The sequence below is a fragment of the Schistocerca gregaria genome, chromosome X (assembly GCF_023897955.1).
Source record: "Schistocerca gregaria isolate iqSchGreg1 chromosome X, iqSchGreg1.2, whole genome shotgun sequence".
Classification (NCBI taxonomy): domain Eukaryota; kingdom Metazoa; phylum Arthropoda; class Insecta; order Orthoptera; family Acrididae; genus Schistocerca; species Schistocerca gregaria.
In genome coordinates, this window is record NC_064931.1 from 333,547,338 (window position 1) to 333,563,534 (window position 16,197).

The 16,197-nt window shown below is 46.7% G+C and overlaps 1 protein-coding gene across 3 annotated transcripts in view; it reads left to right on the plus strand.

Annotated features, from left to right (window-relative positions):
* LOC126299574 (importin-9) overlaps positions 1–16,197 on the plus strand; it is a 121,012-nt gene that overhangs the window by 51,774 nt on the left and 53,041 nt on the right. The window lies entirely within an intron of this gene.

A 16,197-nucleotide genomic window follows, 5' to 3' on the forward strand; every position in this document is an offset into this window, starting at 1 on the left:
AACATAGTTATTGGGGTTTTGGTGGTCACCCGGTTCCAAAATATGGCGATGTTGGTTATTGATACTGTTACAGTGCACAGAGCTGGTGCCAGATACTTCGTAGATGTGTGTCATTGGGTTCAAATCGGGTGAATTTGGTGGTAAAATCATCATGTGTTCCCCATCATGCTCCCCATCCATTGTTGATCCCGGCAACGGTCATCCTGCCAGGTGGCCCTTGCTGAGGCTGGGTGGCGCCCGTGGGGAGAGCCCCTAGTCGGAGTGGGTGGTATCGGGGCGGACGTTTCGCAGATGAAATGTCAACCTGTATCAGGTTGATCTGTGGCAGAGTCGTTTAAAAAGAAAGAAACTTTCTCTGGTTCTGGTTCTCCTGCCCTGTCCCCCTTGGCCACTCCCTGGGAGGAAGGACAGGCCCGCCAGCTTGGGGCGAAGTACTTCCCCCGCTATTTAGTGTGTTCTCGGGCCGATGGGGGGTACGTTCGCCACCTCCAAGCCCATGTTCTTTGTCCAGCACATCGAGGACATCTTCGGGGAAATCGAGGCTCTCAGTAAAATGCGTTCGGGATCCGTTTTTATAAAGAGCACCTCCGCCACACAGTCGGCGGCGCTCCAGGTGTGCGACCGACTAGGGGACATCCCAGTGTCCATTGTCCCGCATCTGGCACTGAATAGGACGCAGGGGGTTATTTTTCATCGGAACGTCCTGCTGCATCGACACCGGGGCCTTTATCCTCGCCTTCGAGGGGGACGGTCTCCCGGAGATGGTAAAGGTGATGTGCTACCAGTGCGACCTTACGTCCTGCCTCCTATGTGCTGCTTTCAGTGTTTGCGCTTTGGGCACATGTCGTCACGGTGTGAGGCTGAGCCCCTTTGTGGCGATTGTTGATGTCCTCTTTGTGAGGAACATACATGCACCCCACCACCTCGGTGCGTCAATTGTCCTGGCCTCCACTCGAGATCTTAAGACTGCCGCGCGTATCAGAGGGAGAAGATGATACAAGAATTCAAAACTTTGGACCATCTCTCTTATTCTGAGGCCAGAAAGAAGCATGACCGCCTCCATCCCGTGACGTTGACAACTTCGTTTGCCTCAGTCATGTCCACTCGTTCCACAGTATCCTCATCCCTATCCTGTCCCCCCTCCACCTCTCACCCCATCCGGGGTCTATGCCTCTGCCTCCCAAATCCCTCCCTTCCAAATCCTCCTCCCTCACGGCCCCTGCCCCAGGGGCCACCCTTCCTCCTCCTCCCCCTCCGCCGACTGAGAAGCGATCCTCTTCTCAGGCGTCTATCAGGGAAACGTTCCAGACCCCGCGCATGAGGACCTTCTTCGGGTCCAGCCCACCATCCCCGTGCCTCATCGGATTTCCAAGAAGGCCTCCAAGAAGAAGTCTTTATCCCCCTCTCCACCCCGGCGCATTTCGTCTGATGCTCCATCCGTGAGTCGCTGCTCCCGGCCGTCCTCAGTTTCGCCGGGACGTTCTGCTGCCAGGCGCTCAGCTGGCTTGTCGTCGGCGAATGATGCTGCCCCTCCTACGCAACCCAGGAATGCGGCCGCAGCTGGCGATGACTCGATAGAACAGGATCCACCTCCCACTGGTTGTAGCGTTGTTCCATCAAAACCTGGCCCTCCACGGCCGTCGAGGTGACCAGCTCTTCACCCGTTTCGTTCCCCCTTTTTTCTGATTAGCGATGGCTTTGTTACATCGGGAGGAATTAAAACTGCTCCTCCGCCTGCACTGTCCGCTCGTCCTTGGTCTCCAGGAAACCAAATTGTGCCCAACTGACTGTATTGCTTTTACCCACTATATCTCGGAGCGGTCTGACCTCAGCCTGTGGACGGTATTCCAGCTCATGGTGGGGTCATGTTGCTCGTTCGGGACGATGTCTATTACCATCCCATCCCATTGACCACCCCACTCCAAGCAATAGCTGCCCGTATTACTCTTTCTGCCTTTAATTTTTCTGTTTGTACTGTCTACACTCCATCGTCGTCCGCATTTACCCGGGCTGACTATTCAGCTTCCTCCGCCGTTTTTGTTTGGCGACTTCAATGCCCATCATCCCCTTTGGCTCTCTCCTGCATCCTGTCAGAGAGGCTCCCTCTTGGCGGATGTCTTCAACCATCTCAATCTTGTCTGCCTCAATACTGGCGCCCCGACTTCCCTCTCGGACTCTACTCATACCTACTCCCACTTGGACCTCTCGATCTGTTCTACCACTCTTGCCCATCGGTTCGAGTGGTACATCCTTTCTGACACCTATTCGAGCGACCATTTCCTCCTTGTTGTTCGTCTCCTGCACCACACCCCATCCCCACGTTCTTCGAGCTGGAACATACCGAAAGCTGACTGGAGACTTTACTCCTCCCTGGCGACCTTTCCGGACCACGATTTTCTCAGTTGTGACAGCCAGGTCGAATACCTCACAGCTGTTATCAATGCTGCCGAACGTTCCATTCCTCGTACTACCTCTTCTTCACATCGCGTTTCCGTCCCCTGGTGGACTGAGGCTTGTAGAGACACTATCCGTGCTCAACGACGTGCTTTACGCACCTTTCGCTGCCATCCTACGTTGGCGAATTGTATTGGATACAAACGACTCCGAGTGCAATGCCGTAGAGTCATCAAAAACAGCAAAAAAGCTTGTTGGGCCTCTTTCACCATCTCCTTTAACAGTTTTACTCCCTCTTCTGTCGTCTGGGGTGGCCTGCGCCGGCTGTCGGGCATTAAGGCCCACTCCTCGGTACCTGGCCTGACTTCAGGTAATGAGGTACTTGTTGATCCTATGGATGTCTCCAACGCCTTCGGCCGCTTTTTCGCGGAGGTTTCAAGCTCCGCCCATTACCGCCCTGCCTTCCTTCCCAGGGAAGAGGCAGAAGAGGCTCGGCGACCTTCCTTCCACTCGCTGATTCTGGAAAATTATAATGCTTCCTTTACTATGCGGGAACTCGAACGTGCACTTGCACTGTCCCGGTCCTCTGCTCCGGGGCCAGATGCCATTCACGTTCAGATGCTGACACACCTTTCTCCGGCAGGCAAAAGCTTTCTTCTTCTTCTTTTTCGTACGTACAGTCGCGTTTGGACCGAAGGTCAAGTCCCCATGCGTTGGTATGACGCAGTCGTCATTCCTATATTCAAACCCGGGAAGGATAGACACCTTCCTTCTAGTTACTGCCCCATTTCTCTTACAAGCTGTGTCTGTAAGGTGATGGAGCGCATGGTTAATGCTTGGTTAGTTTGGATTCTTGAATCTTGACGGCTCCTTACCAATGTTCAATGCGGCTTTCATCGCCGCCGCTCCACTGTTGACAACCTTGTGACCTTGTCGACATTCATCATGACCAACTTTTTGCGAAAGCAGCAAACAGTAGCCGTGTTCTTAGATTTGGAGAAGGCTTATGATGCCTGTTCGAGAGGAGGTATCCTCCACACTATGCACAGGTGGGGTCTACGCGGTCATCTGCCCCTATTTATTGATTCCTTTTTAACGGATCGACAGTTTTGGGTACGTGTGGGTTCCGTATTGTCAGACGTCTTCCTCCAGGAGAACGGAGTGCCTCATGGCTCCGTCTTGAGCGTAGCCCTCTTTGCCATAGCGATCAAGCCAATTATGGATTGCATTCCACCTAATGTCTCAGGCTCTCTTTCTGTCGATGGCTTAACGATATACTGCAGTGCCCAGAGAACATGCCTCCTGGAGCGCTGCCTTCAGCGTTGTCTTGACAGCTTATACTCCTGGTGTGGCTAATGGCTTCCGGTTCTCTGAAGAGAAGATGGTTTGCATCAACTTTTGGCGATATAAAACGTTCCTTCCGCCATCCTTACATCTCGGTCCCGTTGTTCTCCCATTCGTGGAAACAACTAAGTTTCTAGGGCTCACACTGGACAGGAAACTTTGTTGGTCCCCGCACATCTCTTATTTGGCTGCCTGTTGTACACGTTCCCTTAATGTCCTCAGAGTTCTTAGTGGTTCATCTTGGGGAGCGGATCGCACTGTCCTGCTTCGCTTGTATCGGTCCATAGTCCGATCAAAGCTGGATTATGGGAGACTCGTCTGCTCGGCCATCCCTCTTTCGCCGTCTCAACTCCATCCACCATCGGGGGTTACGTCTTGCAACCGGAGCATTCTACACTAGTCCCGTCGAGAGTCTTTATGCTGAAGCTGCCAAATTACCATTGCCCTACTGGCAGAAAGTTCTTCCAAAGATGCAGATAAAATAAGTGAAAGAGTTAGATGTCTGGACAAGCCAGTCAAAGTAATAAAACGAAGAACACGAGCAGCTGCTTGATCATCATCAGCTAAAATATCCTGTAAAGTAGATGGCAGAGACAGGACAACACGAGATTGACTAAAACGGGGACACGACAATAAAACATGGTGCACTGTCAATGCATGACCACATGGGCACTGCGGGGCTGGGTCACTGGAGAGCAGGTAGCGGTGGCTAAACCGGCAATGCCCAATCCGCAACCTGGTCAGAAGGACCTCCTCTTGCCGAGATGGTCGGGAGGAGGTTGTCCAAGCAGTTGGGAACGGTTTTACGGCACACAAAATATGTAAGAAAGATTGTTTACTTAGCTTTCTTATGCAAGTGTAAATGGTATGGAACACTAGTCTGTTACACAGGCACATTCATCATAAACAATTTTACTGTGTCAAACTAGTAACCCCGCAAAGGCTCAAGAGTGAACGCCACAATTAGATTTGCTGGTGTCATCGTGGCTTATTCTCAAGCCAGCTCAGTGATGACACTACTTGGGTGTGCTGCAAAGGGTGAGGCTATGAGCCAATAGGGGATTGGCAGGACAGTCCCTTGTTACTGCCAACCTCTGGTCATAGAATGGATGATGTGGTGAAAAGTATTAACTATACCTGTGTATTTAACTGTTAAGAAGAGTGTCTACTAAATTACTCAAGATCCAAGTAGAGTTATTTCCTCTTTGCAGGGCTTTGTTAGTACATCCCAAGTTACTTGTGGCTGCTCCTTTTTTTAAAAAAGGTCTTATATCAATTCTTACACAGTATGATATGGCTATTGAGTGGACACAGAGAATTGGCTGCTGTCTGTAAAAAGCTGGAAGCTGCATGAGCTGTAACATTAATTTCAATTACTTTTCAACTTAACAATGGAAATATTTATTAATTTTTGCATTCCATGCATTAGTAAATTGTTGAGACACAATCGTGAAATAAATGTGTGTGTGTGTGTGTGTGTGTGTGTGTGTGTGTGTGTGTGTGTGTGTGTGTGAGAGAGAAGAAGAAGAAACAGCTGAATCTCGCTGATTCAGTGCTGTAAGCTACCATTTCATCATGAAAAAATAATTTCAAATCTGCAGCTTATATTGCTGAAACCAAGAGTGTGTATTTCTGTTGTCTGTTCGTATTACAACAAGCACTTTCCTTGACACACAACAGTTTTGCATCGGGGTCTAGTGTTTTGTACTTCTCACAATTCACTCTGTCCAATGCATGAATATTTTTGTAAATGCAACTTTTGCTTCAAAAGTGTGTGTTGAAAATTCTTGCCATTTGTAGCAGCAATAGTGGAATTGATTTATTCTGGGTTAGGGAACTGTTTTATTAATTCTGATGTTTGCAGAAGAGATAATGTTTCCTCTTCAGCTGCATTGTGTTGGCTTATATAGTTGCTTGAGAGAAAACTTGCAGATCATTATTAATAATTTTCCTGGTCATGCTGTTTTAATAGGGGGTGATGTCAACATGCCAAGCCTAGATTGGAAGAATCGTGCTATAAAAAATTGATTCCGGGATTCACCCCCACTGTGGGTCCAGGGGTCAGAATAGGCCCGAGGTATTGCTGCCTGACGTAAGAGGCTACCAAAAGGAATTTCACATGTCACGACCTTTATGTGATGGTCCTCTGGAGGGTTTGACCTCCATTTTTCAAAATTTTCCTGAGGAGCGAGCCAATTGGGAAGGACGCCTTACATGGTGCATCGTGTCCATCGTGCATAGAGATCTTTAGTCCACTTTCTCATCATCGCATTCCAGTCCTGCCCGTTCTCCATCTCCTGGGAAAGGACACCTTTCTGGGTGAGTTTTCCACCATGCACTATGCAGTGTCGCTATATGCGTCGATAATGACCATGGATTTCTTTGCACCTGATATCCAGCATGGTAGACAGTCTGTTGCGGTGGTGGCACCATGTACCCTGTAGGTTGTAGCCCCCCTGACCACACAGGGATCACTCTGCTGATGCCTGCGCTATTAACTCCCCACGTATGCCAAGGGGCAGATGCTCATCTCCCTGGGGCATTGGGACTTCCAGCGATGGCCATCCTGAAAAGTGGCTTTTGCTGCTGCTGAGTAGTGCTCGTGGGGAGGGCCCCTGGTTGGAGTGGGTGGCATCAGGGAGGATGACACGTGATGTAGTCCATCATCTCTTGCTGGTGGTGAACCACCAGCCGTCTCTAAGAATTTACGAGCTCAATTCAACGCACAAAAATATGACCCCCAAATTGTTACCCTCCCTGGCCACACCATGGGAAGAATGTCAGGCTAAGGATGGCAGCGGATCTTATTTGCCCTGGTACCTTGTATGCTCGAGAGCTGGTGCAGAATCTTTCATGACAATGAAGCATCAGTGTTTTGTTGATCATTTAGAGGACAAGTTTGGGGAGGTGGAGGGCTTGTCCAAAATGAGATCTGGGTCAGTCTTGATCAAAACAGCATTCTCTGCCCAGTCACGGACATGACTCGCTTGCGACAAGCTGAGGGATGTGTCTGTAACCATCATGGCCCAGAAGAGTTAAAATATGGTTCAGGGTATCATATTTCACAGGGAACTTCTTTTGCAGTCTGACAATGAGCTGCGCGACAATTAAGAGTGGCGAGGTGTACATTTTGTCTGCTGTGTCCACCGGGTTTCGATGGATAATCATGTTGCCACCGGTTCCTTCATCTTGACCTTAGAGGGTGATACCTGTGAAGGTAAAGTTGATGGCCTACCACTGTGACGTCAAGCCCTATATCCCTCCCCTGATCCGGTGCTTTAAGTACTGGAAGTCTTCCCGCTGTACTTCCAGCGCCACAAGAAAAAATTGTGGACGCCAATCACATCCCAATACTCCATGTGCCCCCCCCCCCCCCTCTCATCTGTGTCAACTGCAGAGACCACCATTCACCTTCCTTGCCATGCTGCAGGATTCTCCAGAAAGAAAAGAAAATCATGTAGTAAAAGACCCTGGACTGACTGACCTGCACTGAGGCTGAGAGAAAATTTGAACCCATACATAAAGCACATAGGACATTTTATTATGCTGCCACAACAGTTCTGGCACCATCAGCTCTGCCAACCCCAGTCACTTCTCAGAGCCAGAAGAGTACACCTGCCCCCTTGATGGGGAGGGGGGGGGGGGGGTGAAGTGGTACCATGCTTACTGGCTGAGGCAAAGATGTTGAAACTTTACTGTCACAATTCGACCTCTGCCTGTTACATACTGGAGCTGTGACATCTCCGTGTGGCTCATGGTAGTTGCTCGGCCATTGAGTTATCAGTTTGCAGCCCAGGACTTCTCCCATCTATCCACTGGAGAGCACATGACGACCTGCATGGTAGTGAACACTTTCCCATCTTCTGGTCACTGCCCCGGCATTAGGCCAATGGACGTCTGCCCATATGGGCTTTAAACAAGTCGGACTGGGAAACTTCGATCTCTGCAGTCACAGTTGTATCTCCCCCACACGGTAACTTCAATGTGATGGTTGAGCAGGTGACTACAATTGTTTCTGCAGCAGGAAACACATTCCCTCGCTCTTTAGGGTGCCCAAGGCATAAGGAAGTCCCTTGCTGGTCGCTGAAGTTGCTGAGGCAATTAGAGCATCAGCTATCCCTGCAGCGACACAAGTGGCACCCTTCCCTAGAGCATGTAATAGCCTTTTAATGTCAGTGTTCGCCAACTTATCAAACGACAGAAGCAGGAGTATTGAGAGAGATACATCTCTACCATTGGGTGCCATGTGTCACCTTCCCAAGTATGGACAAAGAACAAACGGTTTTTTCAGGTACCAGACCCCAAAAGGTGTTCCCGGTGTTAACATAAATGGCGTGTTATCTACCGACGGAAACGCAATTGCCGAGCACTTTGTTCGAGCCTCTTTGTTTGAGAATTAACCCCCAGCCTTTGGCACTCTCAAATGGCAGCTGGAAGGGAAAGTCCTTTCATTCACTACACGCCACAGTGAATCCTATAATGCCCCATTTACAGAATGGAAGCTCCTCAGTGCCCATGCACATTGCCCCGACACAGCTCCTGGGCTTGATCGGATCCACAGCCAGATGATTAAACATCTCTCATCTGACTACAAGTGACATCTTCTCATCTTTAACCAAATCTGGCACGATTGCATCTTCACATCGCAGTGGCGGGAGAGCACCATCTTTCCGGTGCTCAGACCTGTTAAAACCCACTTCATGTGGATAGCTATCGGCCCATCAGCCTTACCAACGTTCTTTGAAAGCTGCTGGAATGTATGGTATGTCGGAGGTTGGGTTGGGTGCTGGAGTCACATGGTGTACTGGCTCCATGTCAAGGTGGCTTCTGCCAGGGTCGCTCTACCACTGATAATCTTGTCACTTAAGTCTGCCATCCGAACAGCATTTTACAGGCAGCAACACGTGGTTACCGTCTTTTTTTTTTTAAAGCATACGACACAACCTGGTGACATCATATCCTTGCCACATTGTATAAGTGGGTTCTCTGAAGCCCGCTCCTTATTAAAATCCAAAACTTCCTGTCGCTCCGTACTCTGTGTCAGAGGCGATGCCTTCCATAGTTCCATCCATATCCATGAGAATGGAGTCCCGTAGAGCTTTGTATTGAGTGTGTGTCTATTGTTAGTGGCCATTAACGGTCTAGCAGCAGCTGTCATGCCCTCTCTCACCTTCTCTATATGCGGACAACTTCTTAATTTCATACTGCTGCTCCAGTACTGGTGTTGCTGAGCGTCACCTACAGTAAGCCATCCACAAGGTGCAGTCATGGGCTCTAGTACATGGCTTCCAATCTTCAGCCGCAAAGTCGTGTGTCATCCACTTCTGTTGGCATCGTACCATTCATCCGGACCCATAACTTCGTGACGATTCACTCACTGTAGTGGAGACATACTGATTCTTAGGATTGGTTTTCGATGCACAATTGACTTGGCTTCCTCATCTTCATCGGCTTAAGCAGAAGTACTGGCAGCGCCTCAATGCCCTCTGTTGCCTGAGCAACACCAATTGGGGTGCAGATTGTCCAATCCCAAATTGAATATGGGAGTGTGGTTTATGGTTGGGCAGTGCTCTGTGTTGCATATACTCGACCTGTGCACCACTGCGGGGTTAGACTAGGGACAGGAGCTTTGAGGATGAGTCCAGTGACTAGTGTACTTGGGGAGGCTGGGGTCCCTCCATTGCAGGTCAGGTCAGACGTGCACAACTGCTCACCAGTTATGCAGGACACATTCATTGTTCTCCTGAGCATTCGAATTAGTCTCCATTTCCCACATCAGCGGCAGTCCATTTCCCACATCAGCGGCCCAGGTCAGGGCTAACGATTGCAGTTCGTGTGCGGGCCATTGTCTCCTTACTGGAGTCCTTCCCTTTGCCACCTCTACTTGCGGTCTGTTCATGTACGCCTCCATGGTGTACGCAGCTTTGCCTGGACCTTCCACGTAACCCTAAGGACTCTGTTAACCCAGCAGCTGTTCGCTGGCACTTCCTCTCGATTGTTGATGTGTTTCGGGGCTCTGAAGTTGTTTACACATACGGCTTGGTCGCATTGGCTTTGCTTACATTCACGGCTGCCATATTGAACAGCATTCCTTACCCGATAGTACCTTTGTATACACTGACGGCTCTCGGACTGACAGTGGAGTCGGGTGTGCATTCATCATTGGCACCTGTGTCTTTTGATATCGGCTCCTGGCCCACTCCTCAGTATTTACAGCCGAGCTTTTCGCCTTGTATTAAGCCATGGAGTACATCCCGTGACAGTCTTCCCAGTTGTGTGCTCTGCTTAGACTGTCAGCGCCCTCCAAAGTATCTGTGTGCTGTACACTGCTCATCCATTAATGCAGCAGATCTACATTTACATGGTTACTCTGCAATTCACACGTGAGTACCTGGCAGAGGGTTCATTGATACATTTTCATACTACTACTCTACCATTCCACTCTCGAATGGCGTGTGGGAAAAAGGAACACCTAAATCTTTCTGTTCGCGCTCCTATTTCTCTTACGATCATCATTTCTCCCTACGTAGGTGGGTGTCAACAAAATATTTACGCATTCAGCAGAGAAAGTTGGTGATAGAAATTTCGTAAAAAGATCTCGCCACAAAGAAAACCACCTTTATTTCAGTGACTACCACCCCAACTCACATATCATATAATATATCAGTGACACTCTCACCCCTATTGTGCAATAACACAACGAGCTGCCCTTCTTTGCACCTTTTTGATGTGCTTCTGGTATGGATTCCTTACCATGCAGCAATATTCCAGCAGAGGACGGACAAGTGTAATGTAGGCTGTCTCTTTAATGGGCTTGTCACATCTTCTAAGTGTTCTTCCAACAAAGTGCAGTCTTTGTTTCACCTTCCCCACAATATTATATATGTGGTCTTTCCAACTTAAGTTGCTCGTAATTGTAATTCCTAGGTATTTAGTCGAATTGACAGATCTTAGATTTGTGCGATTTATTGTATATCCAAAATTTATCGGATTTCTTTTAGTACCCATGTGGATGACCTCACACTTTTGTTTAGTGCTAATTGCCACTTTTCGCACCATACAGAAATTCTCTCTAGATCATTTTGTAATTGGATTTTATCATCTGATTTTACTAGACGGTGAATTACTGCATCATCTGCAAACAATATAAGGGGGCTGCTCAGATTATCAGCTAGATCATTTATGTAAATCAGGAACAGCAGAGGGCCTATGACACTACCTTGCAGAACACCAGATATCACTTCTGTTCTACTCAATTTACCATCTATCACTACGAACTGATCTCCGAGAGTAAATCACGAATCCAGTGACACAATTGAGACGATACTCCACATGCACGTAATTTGATTCCTAGTTGCTTGTCAGGAACAGTATCAAAAGCCTTCTGGAAATCTAGGAATATGGAATCACTCAGAGATCCTTTGTTGACAGCACTCATTACTTCATGGGAATAAAGAGCTAGCGGTGTTGCACAAGAATGATATTTTCTGAATCGGTGTTGGTTATGTATCAATCTCATTTTCTTGAAGGTGATACATAATGTTAGAGTACAGTATACACTCGAAAATCCTACTGCAAATTGAGGTCAGTGATATATATGTTTCTAATTCAATAGGTTACTCCTACTTACTTTCTAGAATATTGGTGTGACCTGTGCTACTTTCCAGTCTTTAGGAACAGACCTTTCGTCAAGTGAGTGGTTGTATATGATTGCTAAGAAAGGTGATATTGTGTCTGCCTACTCTGAAAGGAACCTTATTGGTATAGCATCTGAACTGGAAGATTTGCCTTTAAGTGATTTGTTTCGCAACACGTAAGGTATCTACTTCTATGTCACTAATGCTAATATATGTTCGGGTTTCGGACTCTGGAATATTTACTTAGTCTTCTTTCGTAAAGGAATTACTGAATCTGCAGCCTACACTGTCGCAGAACCACCTGAGCCTCTGATTCTGACACTCCACTTACCTTTGTACCAAAGGTCCACAATCAGTATGGTTGACAGTGACAGTGCTGCAGTGAGAGTTGTTATATAGTTTAATTTTTAATTTCTTTGTGTGTTTTTGGGTACTTGAATTGTATAATTCATAAATTTCGGGCGTATTATAGTATTTAAGAGTTGTAGCCACGCTCTTTAGTGTTTACTTGGTAGATTCTTACTTAAATTGCGTGAGAGTTTCGTATAGGTGGTGTAATTTCGAGTTTTAGTTACTGTAATAGTAAATTCAGGCAGATTGTAGCGCATTCATTAGGCATTTGTACAGGTTAGTTAATACATTCTTTGCGTGTTTCGCTTGCATTATCTCGGCACAGACTTGTTTCAGTAACCGTTGTTCAACATCGATTAGAATGGACAGGGACTGCGATTGCTGTGTTTGAATGAGGGCTGAGTTGGCATCCCTTCGCTCACAGCTGCAAGCGGCGCCGACTTCGGTCGGGCAGCTTGAGGCTGTTTCCAATGGGTACCACTGTGGGGATACTTAGGTATCACAGAGATGTCAACATCGTCCCGTCTGTCCCCAGATAGGACTGCCGCTGTGGTTGCCCCGGTTGCTGCCCGCAGTAGGACTGAGCCCTCGCATGTGGTTGATTGGGAGGTCATTCCAAGGCGTGGCAGGCAGCGAAAGACGTCCCCAGAGGCTGAGCAGAAAGCCTCCCCGTTGCGTCTGACACAGGTTTCAGGCACTGTCTCTGGCTGAGCCAGATGCAGCTGCCTGCCCTGTTTCAGAGGATCATTCTCAGCCTTCAAGGTCCAGGCAATCACAGAGGGTGGACTTACTGGTAGTTGGTAGCTCCAATGTTAGGCGCGTAATGGGGCCCCTTAGGGATATGGCGGCTAAGGAGGGAAATAAATCCAGTGAGCATTCCAGGAGGAGTCATTCCTGATGTGGAAAGGGTCCTTCTGGATGCCATGAAGAGCACAGGGTGCAGCCAGCTGCAGGTGGTGGCACATGTCGGCACTAATGACGTGTGGCTATCTGATTTGGTGAAGACTGCCGGTCTTGCTTAAAAGATGAAGGCAGAGCTCACAATCTGCAGCGTCATTGACAGAACCGAGTGCGGACCTTTGGTGCAGAGCTGGGTGGAGGGTCTGAATCAGAGGCTCAGACGGTTTTGTGACCGTGTTGGCTGCAGATTCCTTGACTTGCGGCATAGGGTGGTGAGGTCCTTCTACTGACCCCCAGACTCCGATGATACAGTTGCGGAACAGTTCAGAGAAAGTTTGAGTCATGTAACAAATAAATACTCCACTCATATGGTTAAAGTTGGTGGGGACTTCAACCTTCCCTCGATATGTTGGCAAAAATACTTGTTCAATACCGGTGGTAGGCAGAAAACATCTTCAGAGATTGTCCTAAATGCTTTCTCCGAAAATTATTTTGAGCGGTTAGTCCACAAACCCACGCAAATTGTAAATGGTTGCTAAAACATACTTGACCTCTTAGCCACAAACAATCCAGAGCTGATAGAGAGCATCATGGCTGATACAGGGATTAGTGATCACAAGGTCGTTGTAGCTAGGCTCAATACCGTTTCTTCCAAATCCACCAGAAACAAACGCAAAATAATTTTATTTAAAAAAGCGGATAAAGTGCCACTAGAAGCCTTCCTAAAAGACAAATTCCATTCCTTCCGAACTGACTATGCAAATGTAGACGAGATGTGGCTCAAATTCATGGATATAGTGGCAACAGCAATTGAGAGATTCATACCTCATAAATTGGTAAGAGATGGAACGGATCCCCCGTGGTGCACAAAACAGATCCGAACGCTGTTGCAGAGGCAACGGAAAAAGCATGCGAAGTTCAGAAGAACGCGAAATCCCAAAGATTGGCTAAAATTTACAGACGCGCGAAATTTGGCACGGACTTAAATGCGAGATGCCTTTAATAGGTTCCACAACAAAACAGTCTCGAAATTTGGTAGAAAATCTGAAGAAATTCTGGTCGTATGTAAAGTACACAAGCGGCAAGACGCAGTCAATACCTTCGCTGCCCAGTGCCGATGGTACTGTTACCAACGACAGTGCCGCTAAAGCGGAGTTATTGAACGCAGTTTTCTGAAATTCTTTCACCAGGGAAGACGAATGGAATATTGCAGAATTAGCAACACGAACAGCTGCTAGCATGAGTTCCTTAGAAGTAGATACCATAGGGGTTGCAAAGCAACTCAAATTGCTAGATACGGGCAAGTCTTCAGGTCCAGATTGTATACCGATTAGGTTCCTTTCAAATTACGCTGATACAATAGCTCCCTACTTAGCACTCATATACAACCGCTCGCTCACCGATAGATCTGTACCTACAGATTGGAAAATTGCGCAGGTCGCACCAGTGTTTAAGAAGGGTAGTAGGAGTAATCCATTTAACTACAGACCTATATCATTGACGTCGGTCTGCAGTAGGGTTTTGGAGCATATACTGTATTCAAACATTATGAGTCACCTCGAAGGGAACGATCTATTGATACGTAATCAGCATGGTTTCAGAAAACATCGCTCTTGTGCAATGCAGCTAGCTCTTTATTCGCATGAAGTAATGGCCGCTATCAACAGGGGATCTCAAGTTGACTCCATATTTCTAGATTTCCAGACAGCTTTTGACACCGTTCTTCACAAGCGACTTCTAATCAAGCTGCGGACCTATGGGGTATTGTCTCAGTTGTGCGACTGGATTCGTGATTTCCTGTCAGGAAGTTCGCAGTTCGTAGTAATAGATGGCAAATCATAGAGTAAAACTGAAGTGATATCAGGTGTTCCCCAGGGAAGTGTCCTGGGACCTCTGCTATTCCTGATCTATATAAATGACCTGGGTGACAATCTGAGCAGTTCTCTTGGGTTGTTCGCAGATGATGCTGTAATTTACCGTCTAGTAAGGTCATCCGAAGACCAGTATCAGTTGCAAAGCGATTTAGACAAGATTGCTGTATGGTGTGGCAGGTGGCAGTTGACGCTAAATAACAAGAAGTGTGAGGTGATCCACATGAGTTCCAAAAGAAATCCGTTGGAATTCGATTACTCGATAAATAGTACAATTCTCAAGGCTGCCAATTCAACTAAGTACCTGGGTGTTAAAATTACGAATAACTTCAGTTGGAAGGACCACATAGATAATATTGTCGGGAAGGCGAGCCAAAGGTTGCGTTTCATTGGCAGGACACTTGGAAGATGCAACAAGTCCACTAAAGAGACAGCTTACACTACACTCGTTCGTCCTCTGTTAGAATATTGCTGTGCGGTGTGGGATCCTTACCAGGTGAGATTGACAGAGGACATCGAAAGGGTGCAAAAAAGGGCAGCTCGTTTTGTATTATCACATAATAGGGGGGAGAGTGTGTGGCAGATATGATACGCAAATTGGGATGGAAGTCATTAAAGCAAAGATGTTTTTCGTCGTGGCGAGATCGATTTACGAAATTTCAGTCACCAACTTTCTCTTCCGAATGCAAAATATTTTGTTGAGCCCAACCTACAAAGGTAGACAAAGCACTGAAGTTGATGTCATGATCCTTGCCTTCATGAAGGCATTAAACACTCTCCTGCACTAGCAATTACTGAAAAGAATGAGAGCATACTGAGTATTGGGCCAGATTTGTGACTGGATTCAAGACTTCCTTGCAGATAGAACTCAATATGTGGCTCTTAATAACTCAATATGTGGCTCTTAATAACTCAATATGTGGCTCTTAATAACTCAATATGTGGCTCTTAATAACTCAATATGTGGCTCTTAATAACTCAATATGTGGCTCTTAATAACTCAATATGTGGCTCTTAATAACTCAATATGTGGCTCTTAATAACTCAATATGTGGCTCTTAATAACTCAATATGTGGCTCTTAATAACTCAATATGTGGCTCTTAATAACTCAATATGTGGCTCTTAATAACTCAATATGTGGCTCTTAATAACTCAATATGTGGCTCTTAATAACTCAATATGTGGCTCTTAATAACTCAATATGTGGCTCTTAATAACTCAATATGTGGCTCTTAATAACTCAATATGTGGCTCTTAATAACTCAATATGTGGCTCTTAATAACTCAATATGTGGCTCTTAATAACTCAATATGTGGCTCTTAATAACTCAATATGTGGCTCTTAATAACTCAATATGTGGCTCTTAATAACTCAATATGTGGCTCTTAATAACTCAATATGTGGCTCTTAATAACTCAATATGTGGCTCTTAATAACTCAATATGTGGCTCTTAATAACTCAATATGTGGCTCTTAATAACTCAATATGTGGCTCTTAATAACTCAATATGTGGCTCTTAATAACTCAATATGTGGATCTTAATAACTCAATATGTGGATCTTAATGGAACAAAATTTACATATATAATTTCTGGAGTATCCCAAACAAATAAGATAGGCTTGTTACTGTTTACGATATGCAAATTCTCTAGTAGAAAGCATAAGAAGCTCTTAAAAACTGTTAGTATATGATGCAG